Below are 21,846 nucleotides of genomic sequence, written 5' to 3'. Positions count from 1 at the left end.
CAATCCATTTTCTCCGTACTGACACTTTATTTCACTACATTGTATTGAGAAATTACCGAGACACAAACATACAAAACTTGCTATAATCTTTCTAGGTACGAAGTGGCACAGCTTAGGAAAATGTATTTAAGTATCCATCAACTAGCATAAAAATTGGGGAATCCTGTTAAATAAAAGAAAAAACTGTAAATTTCTAACTGGGGCTTGACAAGTTTGCTTTGAATCTAGCAGCAGGGCAATCCTTGTATGATAAAACTGATGAAAACTCCAAACAGTGAGCCTGGGTTATCACACACAAAGACATCTATGCCCGAGGAAGGACTACAAATTAATTAAAACATCATGCAAACTAGTAATTTCAGGCAAGTCACGGCTGGAAAGAGATCTGCTTTTAACTGGCCAGTACACGTTGCACAGAAAATCCACAGCTTAACTGATGTCTGCCAGGCAGACAGTATATGCATGTACATGTGTATATGGTTTAATATATGCAGACGCAGAATGCAATTCCAGACACCTAGCTGTGAAGTGATCGCGGGGAACCTGGCCAGGTCAACTCAAGCTGTATTTAAAGGGAGAAGGCTGCTTGAGCTCGCCCGGCCGAATGACCTCGCATCCCTTCTGGGAGCAACGGACCGAGGAGAGTCAGTAGCAGGTCATGGTCACCCTCCCCCTATGAAAGCTTCACGGAGCAAAGGAATAAAAGCATTCTTGCCATAATCATGTGAGGCCTAAATGTGTCCTTTCTCCATGATTTAAACAAAACTAGGAAGGAATAGGGAATTCGCTAAACCCATTATAACAAACTACACACACCTTGCAGTAATTTTGCACCTGTGCATTTCACTAATTTGGGAAATACGGCTGAAGTGTAAGCACCTAGCAGATGTTTGTAAGGGGCACCCCAAAAACTTCAGAGCTCTTGACTGAATAACCAATTTTTTTTCTTCGAGTTTTGAGACATTAAAACTACACTTTATGTCGATTGACACAAAAACATGTGCCAAGTTCAGAACACAAAAGATTGATAACAATAAAAGATTTTAAAATCTCAACATGTAAACAAATGAAAATTATAAAAAAAAACTGAATATGAACATAAATTCAATTAAACTCTACGATGAATAAAATGTTGCAAAATGACGAGGCACGTAACACAGAGAGCTAATGCATGTACCTAACATTCATGTAGTGTGCTCTTCAGTCCTTCAATGATAAGACATACAACCTGCACATTTAATCAACTCTCGACCCCAATCCAATCCATCAAAATACAAATACAAATGTTTGTGTCTGCAGCCTCACATGCTGTGGTTAGATAGCAACACAGTCCGGGTCCCATCCAAGCCCACACGCGACTATAAAGAAAACAGAAAACGGAAGAAAACAAAAATATTAAATGAAACGAAACAAAATGAAAGATTCAAACATCGTCGACTTGGACAGGGATTATGACAAAGACTATCTACACTACAGTTGATTTTCAGAGTAGATGTTTTATTACATGTTTCTAAGAAGCAATACTGTGAAAAGTTAACTCAAAGCTGGCAACAATTCGCAAAGAGTACCAAAATCTAGATATTTCTGATATGAAGCGGGAAAAGTTGGTTTGCAGGTTGGATAAATTAATATTTCTGCAAAAGGTTATCTTTAAAGTCCATTCACTGAGCAAGTGCGCCTGCAGGGGAAAAAAAGCCAACAACACGCATGGGAGAAGGCGCTGGCAGCCAAAACTGCAACCCCCTTTAAGATGGGAGTTCAGTTTAAGGTCAGCGTGTGCACTTTTACCTGGGCAGACAGTTACGGGCCGGCCTGGGACCCATGCTGCATGAGAGTGTTGGGCCCAAGCGCAGTGTTCATGTTCTTTTCATTACAGCTCCAGAGCAGGGACTTGGATTCAAGTGAAATTGCAGCCTGCAGGTAAAGTCAGGCTCTCCTCTAGAATTTCCATAAGTTCTGCTGGGGCCGAGTGCCGCACACAGACAGTCGCCCTGAGCTGCACGAGGGAGGGAAAACCAAAAAAAAAAAAACCTTGTGTGTGTGTCTATGTTGCTGGGAGCATTGAAAAGTCTCCATGGGGTACCAACTCGGAATATTTTTGGAGCACTTTGTCCCGGCGAGTTCAAAAGTGCATCAGACAGGGTGCAGCTATGCTCCAAAAAGAATGTTTTTTCCCCCTACATTAAAAGTATCTATTTAAAAGGCATGGGGACTCAATACCCTATGTTCAACCCCGCTGCACTGTGTAAAAACACAAGGTAAGACTGAGCCAATCTGAATATTGTTGCACATCTCAGGGATCAAACAAATGGACCAAAACATCGCAACCAGCAACAACAACAAAGCATCACGGACTGGACTCTGTTCACAGTTGTTCCACAAAGCTGTGACCTGCAATCACTCGAACAAATACAGTGCTAGGTTTAGAAGGGGATTTTTCTTTTGGCGACAGTGAAAACACATTTATGACCCCCAAATGTCAACAACAGCCCCAAAATGAGTGACTTTCTCTGGCCGCTACAGAATGCTGCGCTGTACAGGTGCCGCTGCCAACAACTCCTTTGTTTGGTCGGTAATGAAAGTATCTTTGCCTGAGAACAAAAAATCGGCTGTGTAATATTTGACCTTATTTGGCCCCCTGGCTGTAGCCACCACACGACAACAAAGGCAGAGCTGAGCAGACACATGTCAGTCTCCAGTTTTAGTACACCCGCTACTTGTGGTATGGCAAGTGCACCAGAATTCCCATTCCCAACGTACTGAGGAACCAGTTGGGCCACTTTCTATTAATAACGCTGGGTAAATAAATACATGCCCCGGCCCTGAAAACACACGATGACGAAAGCCTGGAGAGGCCAAGCTGGGTCAAGTTAAGTCTGGAGATTCTGTTTTGCGGAAAGTCCTTTGTCTCTGCACATAGAGTAAAGAAAGGTAATGGCATAGCTGGCGACACAGAGTGAAGGCATTTGTTAATTACAGGCGTATCAATGATAACTGGGTTAAACTAGGTGTAGAGTTTTACTTGTGACTGACGCACATACTGCACCCGACCCAAAGTTGATCACAATTTACAGATTCTTTGATACATTTTTGAAACGGGTGCAGACCGTGACAAAAAATCTTGGCATCCTGAGACTAGAAAAAAAAAAAGAAAAAAGTGACACTTGATTCCTGAGTAGTTCCTTACAATGTATCTGATACGAGCTTTTTATGGCAGCTGGATTTTTTCACCTTGGCAGGTAGTCCGAACAAAGTCACACAAACTTACAAAGCCTGCCTCAAGCATGGTTAGGACAACATTGAAAAGTGGCAACTTCAGCACTGTATTTTCCTATTCTGGAGGCACCTGACCAGTAAAAATCAACCAAAAGGTAGCACGGCTCACAGGCCAGTTCATCGGTCTTAACAGCTTACAGGGGTCCCACCCCGCACAGAAACAAGGCACACAATTGTACTTTTGTGTTACTGTGGTCCAGGCAAAACCCAAAGGTCTTTGTGTACTATGCTGGGCAGAAGAATACACCACCACTGTTGTCTAGGCTATTACTTGTTTGTCCTAAAGTTTGGGAACCAACCTTGGTATGCATTGGGTAGGCACTGAGTTTGTCCCCAAAGTTTTTTTCACAGCAAGGACACTGGTCGAGCACAGGGGAACAATGCCTTGCAGTGTACTGTGTACCCTCTACCAACAAAGTCACTTTTAACAGGAGGCAGCCAGGGAGAAAAAAGAGGGGTTACGGGGCCACTAAATCCCACATGCAGCAAGGTACGAGACGGAGAGAACCCCCCTGCTTTGTGTTGGTCATTGTCTCGCAGGAATCTGGGGAATTCCTTTCAGACATCTTGGGGGGGATGTGTTAAGTAACAATAGTCTAGAATGTGTATAGGGATTGGACATGTTGGGGGGGGTACCCCTCGGTCTCATTTCTTGCTGGGTACACTAAATCCTGACTTTGCTCAAAGTCTGCTGGATCGTGAAGGGTTGGACATGAAATGAAAAACCCAATCCCATAAACTCCCATTAGAACAGGTTCACCACCTCCCGAAAAATGTGTTGCTGTTCATCCAGCATTGTGCTCGGCGCCAATTACAGGATGAGTCTAAGGGACAATGAAGAAGACAATGAGGAAATGTTCAGTTTTAGAGGTGGGAGGAAAACCCCAGACAAATATTCCAGGAGAAAACTTACAGAATCAGGTAGGGACTGAAAACCAAATCCACAAGTTGGCCTTGACGGGACTCGAACTTGGGTTGCAGGGTGACAGGCGAGGAAAGAACCCCAACGCTAAGCTGACTCCCTTACATGTGGATGGGGGGATATATTATTTTGAGAAGCTTCAAAACTGAGATTTGACTAACGATTCAACCGCGTAAAAAATGACTTATGTGTCTAAATAAAGCCCACCAGACAGGAGAGCTTTCTGCTAAGCAAAGAGGTCACTCAGAAGTAGCTCATACGCACGGTGACTGCAGTCAATTTTTGCTGAGTTCTGTGCCTCTCCAGGTCATTTCAAAAACACTCAAACAGGACAGATATTTGCCTCAGGGCCTTGCTGAGGTAGAAAGCACAGTAAAAGTTGACTGCAGCTACATGTAAGTGCTGAGCAAAGGACTAAAATGACTTTTTGCTCAGCAGTTAGTTCTTGTGGGCGGCAGGCTTAAGGTCTCCTTTGGAAGAATGCAGGCAAAGTCCCAGACTGAGAGGTTCTGCATATGAACACAAAGAACCTGCCAAGTCTGCTCAGGAAATACCATGTACACAGATCTATCTGCATGCAGTGACAGTACCTGTAATACAGGTGGATTCCACCTGCAAAAAGGTTGTGCACCATTTCCTTCCCTTTGAACGGAGTGAGTGCATTTGTGAAAATGTGGAATTTTTCCCCCCCACTTTATTAAATGATCTATTCAGAAATGCTATCAGATAATTAAAACAGTGGAAATTCTATTTGCTTTCCTGGTTAAATAAACTGCTTTTTTTCAGAGTTCGACACACACCTTCAAGCAACAAAAGAAATCAGTCAAGTGTATGGCACCTATGTGTTTACCACAACTAACAGAGAGGAAGAAAATACAATGAAGAGATTATTGATTCCGTCACATCCTTCAAAATCTCCTGCAAGGTTTAAGAAGATTGTGCAGGATTTAGGATGAAAGGGACCAGCCACTATTACTCGAGGACCCTCAAGCGATCCAGCACAAAGTAAGGTTCCACTAGTTTCGAGCACTGGGAAGGATTTGGCAAGATTCTGGCGGGCTTCTAAACAAGATGCCCAGGGACTTGTCAGGGCTGAAGACTAAATTCCACAAGAGAAAAAAAAAGACGAAAAGAAATGGTTATTTGATGTACACAGGCTTCAAGGTGAATGACTGGATTGAGTAATGAAGTTACGGCCAAAAAAGAAACCCACACACATGAACTCGAGCGCTTACAGGTCTGGCAAAGTGCTGCCAATTTCATTAGTGAGTCAGGTGACTCAGATTTTTGTTATCATCCACAGCGGTGTCACATGCCTCGCTGATGTACCATTGTGCTGGTACTTTACACGAACTCTTTTACCAGGGAACAATGGTATTGATACAATGATCATGTGGCCTGCCAATATCACAGATGCTTGGCGTGTTGTAATCAACCTTGTACTTGGGCCAAGGTGACGGATGCTTATTTCATCATGCCAACACTGCGTGCGCGACCATTTCACCCGTGGTGGAACAAGTGAGTCACAAGTGACATAAAGGAGAGAGTTGTAATCTGGACAGCCGATGCCATCTTTTAGGGAAAAAGGACACATCTTGACATCTTTAAATAATGTCATTGTATAAGCAAAGATGGAGTACACACTATCTAAGAACTGAAGAGTTGGGTCTACAAAAATGGCCCCTCCTTGGCATGCACATGTATACATGAACACCTGTACAGCCTGATGATCAAATGGTTCAGATGTCTGCACTTGTAAGTAGGAGGTCTCAGGTTTCAGTCCCATTCAACAAAGCTTGTGAAGGTTTCCCACATGTTGAAAAAGAAAATGACCTGCACTAGTTGAAGGGTAACCAGATGTTCCCATTCATTCATGCGCATACTGTACCTTCATGATTTAAGAAAACAAAAAAAAAACAAACTGTGAAAACAGAATTTTCTCCTCACTTTGGGCTTTCTGTTGGCTTGTTACTCCCATCTGACCAAACTTCTGGGGTTTTGTGGGTATTCCCATTTTTATACACTCTTTGGAATGTTGATAGTCTGAGTGTGCGGCACCACATCAAACTGCTTTCATACTGTGATGCCGTAGTTTTGGTTACTTCAGTGGGCAGAACCCAGCAGGAATAGGGTGAATGCTGGGGTCGACTCACCTCAATGCCTGAACACAAAGTTCTGTCAACTTTACCCAGAGTGACTCCTGCTGGACATTAATCCAAGCGCAGTAGCATGCAGATGATATCAGTCTTTCAAAGTGCACTTTGCAATCAGCTATGTCAACAACCGGGACTTAAAATGGGCTGGGCTATAATTAAATACGCCTGCCCAATTTATGCAATTTCAATCCTCACATCGGATTCTATAAAAAGTAAGCTTGAGTCTTTTTTTAACTGTTTTGTTTGAATATTGCTTATGTAACAATTCACAACAAATGCCCTGGTTGGTATCACGTGTACATTTAGCGGTCTGTTGTTCCATGTAAAAAATTCACATCAGGTTTTCCTTCAAGTAAATGTCACATATTAAACTCCTTTGAAACACATAAACGGACCTTTTCATAAAACGGACCTTTCACGTGTGGTTTTGAAAGTAAACTGAGAAAAGATACATGTATATTCATGTATCCTCCAAAAACCCTCAAAGGACAAATGTTACACTATCGGTGTCAGCGGGTATACACAATTCCTCAGACTCTCACCGTGCTCGGCTGGGCAAAAATTGAGAGAGAATACAGAAACGAACAAATCTGTACTTCCTTTCCTTTAGGGGAATTCCATGCATCAGCATACATCAATTCCTGAATACATCCTACTGGTATATATACATGAGTAATACGTATACATGTATTGGATCTGTGTTTGCTTCACATTTGCTCCATAATCAACATAGCAGGGACTCTAAATTTCAACCGTGCTTTATCGCTGTCCAGACGCCAGTACGGAAATTGAAAATTTAATTTCACACACACACACAAAATTCTTCAGTATGCCGCTGTCTCCAGAGAACAAAAATCCATAGCATTTGTGCTATTCATCGCTGGGTTCATTGAAGTGTCAGCCAGCGCCATATATGGCAGGTCCCATTGACAGCGGCATGCATGCAAGGCGACAAGCTCCCGCTCTCCCTGTTAACGTTAGTCACTGGGACAGGCGGGAGATGGCATGCCGATGTGCACTACTAGTGTGCACGCAACTCCGACGAACACAGAGTGAGACAGACGCTGTACCATTACGTCGGCAGCTGCATCAAGTCCACACATGAGCAGCTGCGAACAGGAGTCTTGTTTGTGTATTGGCTACGCATTTTACTATGCACAACATAATTGGGACTTTTGACAGTGCCGTTCCCCAGATCTCGTCTGGGAATCGGAACTACCGGGTGACAGAAAACAAAATTTCACATTTTCAAACCAGGAGAGAACGATGCAATGCAATAAATGTTGTTATGCTGGGAAGGAAGTTGTTATGTTTTCTTCCCTGTTCTAACATGTACTTAAATTCCACTCTGCATAAAAAAAAGAAAAACTACAGACAAAACAAAACCAAAAAATGATAATGTCCTGTCCCTTAAACAGACATGACTGTTTCTACACATGCCAAGTCAAACTACAAATAAAAGTATATCCGCATGTTCTCTGCGAAAAACAGTCCACGAAAAACTTCTAGCCAGTTTTAGTCAATAGCTGCCTAAGACCCTCTTACTGTCTTGTAGGTATGCTTCACTGCTGAGCCTGGATTCATCCAGAATATTTTTAACCATCAAATAATAACCAGCTCTTATTACGATGCCCGAGACCTACTGGCTCTCACAGCAAGCACATCGAGTAATGGGCTCCATTCACAGACAAATTGAGGAAAGAAAAAAAAAAGTACTAGTAAAAAAAGGAAATTTAAGGAAGAGTCACGGAACCAGGATACAGTAATTATTGCACAAGTCTCTCCGTTAGAGGATATTGCTACCTGAATCTTCTTATTTTAGAACAGGACTAGTCTGATGGTCTGGGAATGAGTCAGTATAGAAACCACAACCATTTCAAGCATTTGGCCTATTTTGGTGGTAAGAACTCACCCCTCACGCTAAGGGGCCACTGTGTCTCTAGAACACAGCCAACTTCAGCAAAACATGCCCTACTTGTAAACAAGTGGAACACTGAACTGATAACCCAGAAGACAGAACAGGAGGTCGCAAGGAGGAGAGATTTCTGTAGCAAATGTCAAAGCTTTTTCTTTGGTGGGGGGGACCCACAAAAGAATCTTTGAGGATTGTCTGGCATTTCTTAATGTCACAAATAATATCAAACCCAGGAAGTTTGGAATTTTAAAATGTTAAAGTCAACAGAGTTGCCAAATACTGCCTGAGATGTTTTAACCTACTTACAGACCACGCTAATTAATGATGACTTCAATTAGATAGACGGGCAAAGCAGCAGTCAGTAAGGAATGGAAGAATGCCAAGCTGCCGAAAACTTTGCTCCCATTTTCACAGCACTGACAGAAGAGGAGGCAAAAATGGTGCCAGCCTGACTGAAAAAAAATGTGTAACTCCCCCGGGTTTCCAAATTTGAAAAGTGCGCATATTTGATTGTAGTAAAGAAATGAAACAACTCCACGAAAGAGAAGGAACTTACCTTATCAAGTCTCCAGGTCTGGTCACTGTCCATCACGGGTCATGCTCCCTTTTCCCCCAACTCAAGCATGTCTGTAGAAAAACCGAATAAAGAAACAAGCCAAAATTTTTAAAATAGAGCATACTTTCCTCCAAAGTGTTTTTTCCCCTCATTATTTCCAAATTTCGGCTTTACTAACTTCCTTTCGGACCCTAGAGAGTGGCCTTTTTCAGGCTATCCCAGAAAAAAAATAGTTTTCTGTCTTAACCCTTGACTCATTCTGCGTAGTGTGTGCCTATATTTGTTCCTGATTTTAAAACTTAACTTAACATCAACCTCAAAAAAGGTGAAGGTAGTTAGAATCTACTTTATACCCTATCCCTTCAAACTGGAAGTCCATCAAAATCCAACAATTTAACCGATTCAGAAACTGTCAAGTTTTCTGCATGTTTGCCAGTTTCCAAAAATTACGCGTGGTGTTCTTATGGTCAATCTTTTATTAAGCCTTAAGGGCAAAAAATGTAGTGCTTTGGTTCTGGTTGGTATGCAATGTTTCCTAGCAGGCCACGAGATTTGGGGATGCGATGAAAGTGATGACGTTGGTTCTGAAAGTTCTCAGCAAAGCTTAGGGGGCAGCTCTGAAGATCTGCAACACCCTGAACAGGGCACCAGTTTACCAGGAATCAGTGATAACACTTGTATTCCAACAATTTCTTGTAATCCCTTAGAGATTCCTGACAAGTCAGGCACTTTCACAACCAGGCAGAGTTTTTTTTTATTCAGGGAGACTATGGGTGAAACACTTAAGGCCAATTAGCTTCCAGCCACACCAGGGGGCCTTGATTTATGTCTGGACAGGATTCCCCAGACTGGGTCACTTCAGGACATTTAACAGCCACATCCTTGGTTGCATACACAGGCTACCTTCCCTTGTTTTGGACACGTACACAAAACAAACAGAACAAAGCCAAAGTCACCTTGACGTAAAAATCCAGAGAATTAACCGAAGAGCCGCACTGTAGCATTTCAAATCAAGACAAATGTAATGTTTTTAAGTAAACCTAGTACACGTAATGCTTTTCGAGGAAAACATGATGGTTTATTTACGTTTTATGTAAATTGACAAAATGACACCAACTGTTAAGTCATACAACATGCACTTATACAGGGCCCATAAAGTGCAATTTCTGTCTACTCAACCTCTGGAACACTATGGAACGCAAGGTCAACTGGCAACTGAAGTTGTTGTTATGGTTCTTCTCAATGTTCGAAATTTAAAACCAAAACACCAGCGTGGCATGGTCAGAGGGAGGGACTTCTTCCACATACACGCACTTCACTTGGAATGTTGGCAAGGAGTCAAGCTTAATATCTTGGACAATGTGGGGAACTGCCAAAGGGACCCTGCACTGTTGCCAACCTGTGCCTGGTCCGAATTCCGCAGAATTCTCTATTCTATGCAAATAATCAGCAAGGACTTGGTTTGGTTGTTTCACTCAGTACTGGGTAATACAGCAACAATGATGGGAAGGAAGCTCTCTCGAAAACAGAGGGGGGGGCCTTTTTTCTTGAAAGGAGCACATAATGCCAACAGCCCCCAAAAAGCTACGTATCACGTATGATCCATTTTGTCTCTGATAATTTATAAGCCTAGGTGGCAAGTTCTCTCAGTTGTCGTTTTGTGGTTCAAAGAAACAACTGAGGAGCAAGAGGTTGGTGCAAACTTGGGTCCACTTGTTTCTGACTTGGAACCTTTTAACTTATTTAATCAATTACATGTAGGCTCATTCCACTACAGTCCTGCAACTGGGAAATCAATGGCGAGGGGAAATTTCAAACCCATACCAGACTTCGCATAGTATTTTCCAGTCTGCAGTGTGTATATACCAAAGGGATGGGAGGGTCTAAAGATTCAGCATTTGGTGCCCAAAAAATGAGGACACCAGCTGATCCAAGGAAAGGTTGCATGACTGAATCTGTAACAATACATAGGAGAAGCACACACTGACTCAGGGGCGCTTGGGTTTCTGGGGACCAAGACTCATTTCCTGAAGTCTTAATTACATGTTTCACCCAATTCTTAAAATACCCCAAAGGTTCATCTTTGAAATTTACAGCCTACCTCTACAAAATAAATGGCCCCTGTGGGCAGAGGGTCTGTACACTGATATGAAACCAAGCGCACTACCCCAGGACATGCTAAACTGGTACAAGTACTTGTACTTCAGTCAAACCTTTAAGGTCACAAGAATTATGTAAGTTTGCCAGGGTTTGGGGGGGGGTAGGGAGAGAAGGCTGGATTTGAGGTCAGTGCTTGTGCTGGTGATGAAGGGGATATGTGTCATTCTCTGGGGGTCTGTCTATTCACCAGGGGTTGTTACTAAGTATAGAATGCATTGGGAGGAACACTGGCCATATATGTGCATGAAGGTTGACTTGAAGGGTCACAGACAGGGGAAGTCTTCCTAGTCAGAGAGGCTAAGGATTCGATGCAATGGGTAACAGTCAGAGGAAGACATACACCCTTCTTGTCTGGGGATTTATTGGTCGTAAGTACTTAACTACATGACTAGTTTCTGAACTTCATATTCCTTTCAAGACATCCTTCACAGCCTTTTATTACTGCACATCCTTTTCTGCTGTTTTGTTTTGTTCCTTGCTTAGTTTTTTTTCCCGGATGTGATGTGATTCTTTGGGGGATACGAGAAAAGATGCCAGTATTGTCCAGGACATTGTACGTACAGCTCTGAATTGTATCAAGTGGGGAAAACCATTAGCCAAATATTATATGGCAAAGTCAGCACACAATGCCAACTGTCAGGGAAGAGGGAAATAAACTATGTTTTCCCTCTGACTTTCAACTGGTTGTGTAGTCATAAAAAAAAAGTAATCATTATGGGGAATTCAACCTGCCAACAATAATCAACACACATAACAAGACATGCAATAACACAGTTGGGTTATTCCAAGGTATCCAAAGCCTGTCACGTTGCAATAAACAACCTACGGTACGCACCGATGAAATTGAAGATGCCGTGCAAGGCGTGCATGCAAGTGCTTTGCTGAAGTGAAAAACACTTCCAACTGCTGGACTATAATGTACGTGTATTATTTCAGTATACTTTTCCCGTATTTCAACTTCTCTAACAGTCATCTCCATTTCAATTTTGATTGGGTTAAAAAAAAGTACAGACAGTTGATTTGGTGGTCATTTGGACCACAGACACCCCTAGGTGTTGCTTTGTGCGCACTATCGACTGGAATTATCCTCAACTGATAAACTGCCACTTTGATGCGTGCATGCCCATATATATTAATACTACTCAATACCCGTTATTCCTGGCATTTCTCCACATTTCTTGCCTGAATACGAGTATCAAATTTCGACCGGTCATCAGTGATGTAAAGAATCACTTGCAGGTCAGCCAGGCTTCTTCGTGGGTGCACTGTGAAATACCTTCACTTATGACGTGCAAATATCATGGTAAGACTGCGTAAGCACATCTGGGCCCAATGGGCATGATCAGATTACAAGTCGTGCTGAAGTCAACACCATTTTCTACACTACTCCAAAAGAGAGAGGGCCTCCAATTGCACCGTTCTCAGACTGGCTTGTAAGCAACATGCTACATGTAAATGTGGCCACCCTGCACTACAATATGACAAGGTTGTTTGGGGAAAACAACATTTTACACTCTTCCTCTTGAGAGGCATGTGACCCAGCAACCTTATGGCATATACAAACACTCTGCCCTGATCTTATTGATTGAAGGATTCAAAATGCCTCTTTGACTTTACTTGTATGTCAAAATTGTAAACAGGGTGTTTTGATTTGGGCAAATCTAGCGGCGTACTGGATCATACTGATGGGCTTGAATTGCCAGGATAAATTCTCCAATGATTGCAAAGTTATGTTCAATGACATGACTTATTTGTTTTGATCTCCTTGGAGCAAGCAGTGCGACGACGCATGCAAATCGCCTACTTAATGGAAAAAAACATCCATCACCATGGCAATCAAATTTAGTTCTCCACAAGTGAACTGAAACAATTACAGATATTAAGGCAAAACAAAGTGTTCTCAGGTTCTTTGTTGAAATAATTCGGTCAAGTGTTCCCAATCACTCTCTAAAATGAAGCTAGATGAGTTGCCGTGGAAGGATGTGATGATATCATCAGAGATTGCACAACTGGTCTTTTTTTTTAAGACGGGAAGAGGAACGGTTAAAAAAAAAACAAGTACATGGCCTGGCCTTGTGAATCAGGCTTGAGTCACATGGCTGATACAAATGTCATCACAGCTCATCCCATGCATCCTCAGCGAACATCCACAAAATGCTGCATGCTGCTCAGCGCTGTGCGATGATTCAGTTCACCTAAAGGTTAAGTGGCTTATCTGCTCGAACTAGGGAGATGCAGGAACACACTCGAGGAGCATATAAAACAGCAACAGAGATCTACATGGGTTTTTAACAGGCGAGGTTGAGTGGGCGGCTTGGAGAAAGCTAAGAAAGAGGAGGTGTGGAGCAGGTGATGTGTGGAGGTGGCGTTCGGCATGCGGGCTGGGAACAAGACCTCATTAGGGAGAAGTGGAATTGAGGCGAGGCCAGTCTGGGGAAGAGCAGCACCAGTGTCGGTTGGTAAATTAAGACCCGGGGTGGAGAGGTGTAACGTAGGAGGAGAAAAATGGACGGCTGTGTGGTATGATTAGAAGGACCCGACCGAGTGAGACAACAGAATGCGAGGAATCAAAGGGTCCAATGTGGAATATGAAATGGGGGTGGTGGGCGGAATGGACAGAGAAAAATACTTAATGGGGGCAAAGTCTTCAAGGAAATTACTGCTCCCAAGAGTCCCAAAATAAGAGGTCATTAATTACAGAGGGGTGGTGGGTGTGATGCTGGCGCGTGTAAGTAGGAAGAAGAGCCTGCAACAATATGACAAAACTGAAGAAAAATACACAAGGATGGAAGAGCAGGAGAGTTAGAAAACAACTGGACTGTATCTCTAGTGGGATGGCACTTGATAGCGAGGACAGGAGGCTGAATTACAGTGTACACGTAGACTTCCACAGTGTAGAATTACAATTTCAAGAATGGGGGGGAAAAAGGTGGGAGTAGAGGTACTCAAGGGGTGAAGTGTTTTCGACAGGCTTCGTGGCCTCCGCCTGAAAAACAGGCTGGGGAGAGTGGTGGTGGGTGTGTGGAGGTCAAAGGTCAGGAGATGGCTCTAGCAGAGGATACGAGTCTGGCAGAAATGATGCAGTGGGGTGGAGGGCAATTGAAATGGTAAGGGGAAATGGTGAGGGGAGGCACATTACATACATCTTTGTGATGCGGTTCCAAAAACAGGAGGGGCGGCAGACATGATCACATGTGCAGTGTCAGGGAAGGAAATGATGCTTGAATGGAGGGTTATACTTGTGCATGTACAGGTAGGCCTGTTATGCAATAAGCACAATGAACACGGGTGATTCACAGTAGTGCGCCTCTAAGAGTCTGAAATGCGTTAACCCATCACAATGCGCGAAATCTGTCGACCTAATGCGAGTTTGGACAGGGTCAACAGATTTCGCGCATTGTGATCGATCAACGCATTGCAAACTCTTGGAGGCACACGACTGTGAATCGCCTGTATTAAGCCTCTGTACTCATGTAATTATGACAAGATGCACACTGGTCTGCAATTTTTAACTTTCAAGGTACTAACAGCTGATTAACTACACTGTTCGCATGCTGATGACAAAGGCGGAATTTTGGACAAGCCCTTAGCTTCACAGTAAAACGGGAAAATGAAATTTGAGACGGCAAATTTTGACAGCAAATTCACCTGTACGAGTAAAACACACACCCTGCTGTCCTCACACTGAACGGCAACATTAGCTTGTCCCTGAGTGTTTTCTATGACTGTGAGAGTTGGAGTACTACACTATTTCTTGTGGTTTTAAATTAAGAGAGTCTTCTGAATGGATGCCAAAGAGGAACTGAACCGGCAGATCAACAATCGAGGCTGGGGCTGGCAATTTGGAAGGGAAATTCCTGCTGACGTCCTCCATTGTTGGGGGTTCCGTTTGTCAACTGAAGGAAATGAGTTGGTATCATTTATGAATTTACCGATTTCTGCAATACTGTGGGACTTCTCCCTCCGTGGCATCATAAGACTGTGTTTCATTTCCGCTACTGCAATGCGGTTTAGGGTCAAGTCACTTTCCTATATACTCGGGAGGGGCTGAAACAAAGGGTTTTATTATCTTTAGTTCAGTCAGTTGATGTACACGAAGGCCTATCTGATTACATGTATATCTTATCAACAAGAATTTCCTACACACATTTGTTATTTTCTTTTTTTTCTAGAAGGAAAGGGGTCTATTTTTAAGGGTTATCACTGTCTGGACATTTCTTCTCATCCTTAAAAAATGGAAAAATAAAAGAAATACGGGGGGGAAAAAAATCTAAAATTTTTTTTGACGTTGACTCCCCGGATGATTCTGATGGTACCATCTTGGTGGGGTTAAGGTTATGAAAGGAAATCATCACAAGTACATTCCTTAGACTTTTGTGAGCCAGAAAAGCATATGAAGTATTCAAATAGAGAGAGAGAGAGAAGATTACGGTCATTGCGTGTTAAAAGGTCGGAGCTTTGGACTCCCTGAACATTTCTGACTTATCTGCCCACCATGCTCCTGGGGCTCTTGATTCCACTGGCAAAGAAATGGCGGAGTCACATCACACAATTCTTGCAAAGTCTTCCACCTCAAGGGTGCTGATAAGGGGTACCATGCTCCTGCTGATAAGCCCTTGTGTAAGATAAGCTTCTTGGAAAAAAGAACTTTGCTGAAAGGCTATGTTTATCAGTGTAGGAAAAGGTTGCGCCACACACACAAATCTTGGCCAGAATCCAACTGCCATTTTAAATGTGGGGGGCAGAACAAATGGAACTCTAAGAATGGAAACATTACTAACAAGTAACAACCAATACGTATGAGTTATGGATACATGTACAAATCAGTCATCAGAAAACAAGTATGAGTGCAGAACTGTTCTGTGCACAGAAGTACAACGAACCTCTAACACACCCAGATTAACAGGCTACAAAAATCGTGGAGGATCTAAAAACGCTGGGGGAATAACTCCTTGGTACAACTCCAAGAGGAGACGGCCAGGTATAACTTAGTGCTGATTCATAATCCCCTAAGCCTAGATTAATCATATCAGGCTCAAAATAGTAAAAGAGAAGGGGGGGGGAAATTCTGGGGCCGGCTGCACAACAAGCTTATTAAGTCCAAGAATAAACCACACGAGGTGCTGACTGGCCTGAATCACCGCATATGACCAGCGCGTGAGTCAAAGTCACCCTGGAAATTACCAGAGTTCACGGCATGTAAATTGTCGGACTCTGCAATTGGAGATTCAGATGTGCATTGGAGTAACTTCAGCCCTTATCTTGACATCGATGCGGGTCATATTCTTGACAGATCTCAGCATGATGCAATTGTACTGCATTCTCAGTCAGGTAATATTTGTACCTGGCTGATAAGCTGGCAGCACTACGCTTCCAACCTCTGTCAGAATTTCTTTGGGGGGGGTAGACAATTTCATCACATGCCAGCAAGTTCTACATAGGCAGTATGCCAGCCTTTTTATCCTGGTTGTCTGGGGCCTCTGGATGCATCTTTTGTGCAGTGTCATTCAACTCAATGCATCTGCACAGCTCATGCACAGGCCGCCTCCGCGTACGCCAGTGACGGCAGATCCTTGAGGAATCTTGGATGACGTCTGTTCTTCAATCTCCACAGTTGGGTGTCTTTTTTTTTTATAACTGTGCTCTGGTGCATTTCATTTAAATGGCCCAGGGTAGATAAAAACACCCTCTGTGTTACGCACAATTGACGCACAGAATTCACAAGATGCTCCAGACAGGCTAATCTACGTAATAGGCTGACTTGAAACTGCTTAGCTCAAGCCGCACAATACCACCCGCTTCAATACACTCAGTTCTAATGGAAATATATCAACATAGGTTAATTGACACATCTTTTAGAATAAACTGTCTGCCTTTTTTGAACTATCAGTCTAGACATTTGGATTGATTTTTAATCTTTTGTTTATGAAATTGCAATATTTTGACTACTTTATTTCTCTGAATTTTTCATTACATTCACGATATTAAAGAAAACAAGTCATTCACATTTAATAAGTGAATCACTATCTTTTAAAATTGTCTTTGTTCAAACATGCTGAAGGAATTCCTGGAAACAATTTGAACTTTTCAAAGGTACAAATGTATATAGTTCATCTTGGCTACCGACTGTTTGAAAAAAAAAAGCATTCATCCCTATCCAAACGATTAAACTAATGTAAACAAATGGCTGGATAGGCACAAGCTGGCCCACAGAAATCAAACTGAATGGAAGGAAGTTACGTGTTCAGACCGGAAAGGTGTCACAAAACTGATTCTCTCATTTGGGAGGACGTCACAATGTCACTCTTATTCTGCATACGTACATGTACAGGATGCTACTCTGAACAATTCAACAGAGTCTCGTATGGACCATGGAAGCACTGGTACAAATGCGTAACCGGCAAACAATAAACCTTACTCGCTGTGTGTACTCAGCGAGGGACAGTTTTCAATCACACATACAGTTTGTAGTCACCATCTATATGGAGTATCAACAATCCGTTACAATCCATCTCTCATGGAAATGTTGTCAACTCTCTGGACCCCCTCTTTCCACTTGCCTTTACGGTCAGGGATTAGCTCCAAGTATTCTTCTACTTTTTTAATATGACTTTCTTGAATTCATGCACTCTCCCATTTGGAGGGGCAATGTTTCCTTTCCTTTCTGGTTGATCTTCCAATTTTACGTGCGTTACTGCTGACCGGGTGATTCCTACCCACTTGGTCATGCCACTGGCTTTACTGCAGGTTAACGCTATAATTAGGAACATTTCTAACCAGTGACTTCAACTTGGAAGGCATTTCCTAGTACTTGCAAAATGCAAAGTCAAATAAGGACAGAGAGAGTTTAAAAAAAAAAAGAAGGCAATTCCAACTTGTGTTTGACTGCACAGTCGCCACGTGTTCAAGTGGTTCGTTATGGCACGCACCGGTACATGGGAAGTACATGTAAAACAAGAGGAAATGACCTTACACAAGACTTCTTCATACTATCAAAGTGCGAACGGGTGGATATGATGGCATCCATGTATATATACACAGGAAGTTACTAAAACAGAGACAGAAGAGGAAACAGCTGGCATCGGCAATAAGCACAACTGAATGCCAAAACTTGCTTCAGAAAAATTGGACATCAGTTGCGAAAGCATTTCTTTCGAAAGTGCCAGTATAAGTATAACCCCAGTTCTTCTGGTTTTCCTTTCAAAATAAATGACACAAGGGTGTCAAAAGTTGACTCCTCAGTGTCCAGACAACCCCACCTCAAAGTTAAAGCCCCCTCTCCCTCTCCCTACATCTACCGGTATCCACGGCAACAAAAACCCAGCTCTTGACCATCCCCCTGCCGATTACAGAGACGCCGTCATTTTCCCTCCTTTCGAATTCATTTCAGTGTTCAGCACACAGCTGTGGAATATCTGGGAGTAATCCTACATATTATTCAGGCAGCGTCAGCACCAAGCATATGGTTTCAAACTGAAACAAATTCAATCGCCTCACAGTCACAGTCTGGTGATTCTGCCACAGCCCACACATGTTTGACTTAAAATTGTAATATACATGTAGGTCTAGGTTTTTGAAAAACACGTAAAAAAGTTGAGTTGCTTTTTCAGACAGGGCCCCTGGATGCAATATCCTGGCAACCCCCCCTCCCCAAACCAAAAAGTAGTTCCGTTCAATCTAATACATGTACCGGTACATGTACATATATGCATGCTTACTGTGCGTGGGTATGTAGTATGTTTGCTGTGTGGGCCTACCATACCGTACTACACGGAAAAGTATCCTTGACCTGCTGGCCGAACTTTGGTCATGTGAATGTACATGTACCTACATGTGATCTAGTCAAAGATGACTACCGGTACCTCTAAAGCTCGTCACAAATATGGGGCATGCAATACTGCTAACAAATGCTAAAAGCATTACAAAAACACACACCGATAATGATATCAATTTTTTGAAAGTGGGCTGCTTCACTTTGAGTTCACGTGAGCCTGCAAAGCCTACGTACCAGTACAAAACTGCAGGGTAACGACTGACTGAATCCAATGCGGGACAAACTAGGGCAGGGCAAAGAACTTCTCCCGGATGATGATAATGATGATGATGACGATGCTGTTTTGTTAATGTTTTGAGTTCACGTGAGCCTGCAAAGCCTATGTACCAGTACAAAACTGCAGGGTTACCACTGACTGAATCCAATGCGGGACAAACCAGGGCAAAGCATTTCTCCTGGATGACGAGCATGTTGTTTTGTTAATGTTGTAGCTCCTGTTGTTATTGTCATTTATTTGGAATTCTTGAAGGCAATAAAAAATATTATTTAAACACAGTACACTGAGATCACAAACAAAAAACAAAACAGATGCATCCTGTAGAAAATGACAGGAAATGCAAAATTTAACTTGACTCATACATGTAGGTCTTCCTTTCCAAAGCTACAGGCTAAAGTTGCAATTCACTGAGAGGTTTTCAACATGAAATTGAAATGCCACAAATGACACCAATTTATCTCATTTAAAAAGCGGCCTAACAGTGCACTATGACATGACAAAACTAGACTATATTGTCATGCATCAACCTGCCTGCATGGTGCAGGTCAAGCAGGAAATGAATATCTTTTCCCATAGAAAAACACACAGGAAAGCAATTGAAATCAAAGAGCCACTGAAGAACTGCAATTATCCTGCACATTAATTACCGCAAAAACTTAAAGCAACTCATGGGCAAAGGTCTTGGTTAAAAACTGTTAATCGAGGCGCACAAACATGTAGTTTCTCTCTAGATGGGCCAGAGAATTATCCCTTCCATCGGATGCAGTAGGAGGGCATTAACTGTTAGTGCTGTTTGCCCTTTTTCTGACTGTGCTGAGGTGGGGTGATCTGGTTCATCTGGTTGAAAAATCACACCCCACAGGGATAGCTGTCACGCTCTGAGGCATGGGACCATGGGTGCACACGCCCTATTGCATCAGCATGTACATGTAGGTCACACAGAACACCCCCCCCATGACTAAATCTGGGAGAGAGGAATTAGCCTCCCTGTGCCTATTATTATCTGGACCTTGCCCGGACAGTGCAGCATGGACCCTGTCTTTTTACTGCATGTGCATGTACATGTATATCCAGCAGGCTGGCAGGCTGCCGGCTCCCCGCCTCAGTGCACACACGGTCTATTATTATGCCTAGTGCTGCACCCAGCTGACCTCCACATGACCTACCCTTGCCGCATATTCAGCATACCTCGTGAGTAGTGTGAGCTTGCCCTGCTGCATGCAATGCAAGGTTTAAACCCAGCCCTACCCAGAGAGGCGCGCACAACACACACACTATACAGTCTTTATGGGTAAAGAGCTGACCGCACATATTTTGCCCATACCAGTCTCTTGTCCATATTTGTTGAAGCCTAACCTTCTTGAGTGCCATTTGCAGGGAACTGTTGTTTGAAATGGAGTGCATATTGGGTTCAGTTTGTTTAAATTCAAAGGCCCCCGACTCCTTGTTGAAACTCTTGAAAAATATGTCCTATTTATTTCAGTTGCACTGTACATGTACCTTTTTGATTCAAAATGTAACATGTACTGGTACTTGTACTCGGTAGGCCTAAACTATTTTTTTAATCAAATGGCTACCATGCAAATAATTGAACACATGTAGCACCAGCGAGTAATTCCCTGTTGTCATAATAAAAAATAAATGTTAGCGCTTACAATTTTAGCCGAGGATGCGCTAACCAGCTGTTTCAAAATACTAAAAACAAAAATCATGCCACTGATTTTTTACAATGACATTTGAACAGTAAAATGACAAAATGTCAAAATGTTCCTTGCACCGGTATACACAGATCTTGATATTATGAGGGAAAACAAAATGTCACATTGGAACTTTCGCAGAAATTCCAACAAATTTGTCTCGATTGTGCACATAAATTTTTCACGTCACTGCAGGTGTTGTGCACAGTTGGCCACTAAGCTACACCCCCTGAATATGCCCACGGGGACATCAATTATTCCATGTACGAGTGCGTCACTCGGCCAGACCTACGTACGCACGCTATTAATATTCATGGATCACAAGAGACAGTGGCAGTCCGTGTATCAGGCGTCCATGCCAGCCTGACTGAAACACAAGGGGAAACTAAGGTCCGTTCTCAGACCCAACCCCTTTCTGGCTATTTATAGCAAGCCGGGGATATAATTAGCATAGGCCGCCACTAATGGGAATGATCGTGCACGATGCTCCTGTGTGTATGACGCTCTAATCTCGTTCACAGTGGTGGAGTGTATTAGGCAGCGTGCTATTTGCTTAGTCTGCAGAGGTATCCTGGATCTATTTATAGCCCAACGTCCCATAATAGGGACTGCTGCATTGACTGGACGGGTTACTCATTGACACCATTCGGTGGATGGCTGCCGTGACAGCGTAGGCTAAGAAGCAATAGGTCAACTCGCAAATCAATAATGAGCATGCACTGACGCGTTGCAAAAATGCCAAACTTTATCTCTCAGTATGTAAAAAAAAAAAGAAAAGGAAAAATAAAATTTTGATTCAAAGCTAAAAACAAGCAGAGCCTAAACATAGCCACGAGCCTCAGCATATGTACGTACCGAGCGTCTGGCAATGTCCGGCATAAGGTCTAGTAAGCATTTTGAGGAATTCTGGACCACCCTGCCCAGTATGCGCAAAGGGGCTGCATTGCGGAGGAAGGGGTCGGTGGGGTTTGAGAGAGAGAGAGAACACGGCACCGGCCATCGGAAAATGTATGCAGCATTTATTGTGCGCAACTGGGTTGAGAGCAGGATTTGGGAGTAACCTATCAGCCAAAGTGCACAGGAAGATGGAGTTATTAGGGTTAACACTTTATT

At 42.9% G+C, this 21,846-nt stretch overlaps 1 long non-coding RNA gene across 29 annotated transcripts in view; it reads right to left on the bottom strand.

Annotated features, from left to right (window-relative positions):
• Positions 1-21,846, bottom strand: part of LOC110974093 (uncharacterized) — an 89,656-nt gene that overhangs the window by 20,273 nt on the left and 47,537 nt on the right. For 7 of the 29 annotated variants that reach the window (XR_015425116.1, XR_015425112.1, XR_015425110.1 and 4 more), the window contains 3 exons: positions 8,826-8,896; positions 1,789-1,996; positions 4-1,358 (listed from right to left, as the gene is read on the bottom strand). This is a non-coding gene — a long non-coding RNA (uncharacterized LOC110974093). The other 22 variants (XR_015425113.1, XR_015425111.1, XR_015425107.1 and 19 more) reach the window with 16 other exon arrangements.

Source organism: Acanthaster planci, linkage group LG04 (assembly GCF_054643075.1).
Source record: "Acanthaster planci isolate LZ-2023a linkage group LG04, COTS_SCS, whole genome shotgun sequence".
Taxonomy (NCBI): Eukaryota; Metazoa; Echinodermata; class Asteroidea; order Valvatida; family Acanthasteridae; genus Acanthaster; species Acanthaster planci.
The sequence above is the reverse complement of the archived record's forward strand: the minus strand, read 5'-3'. Positions and strand labels throughout refer to the sequence as shown.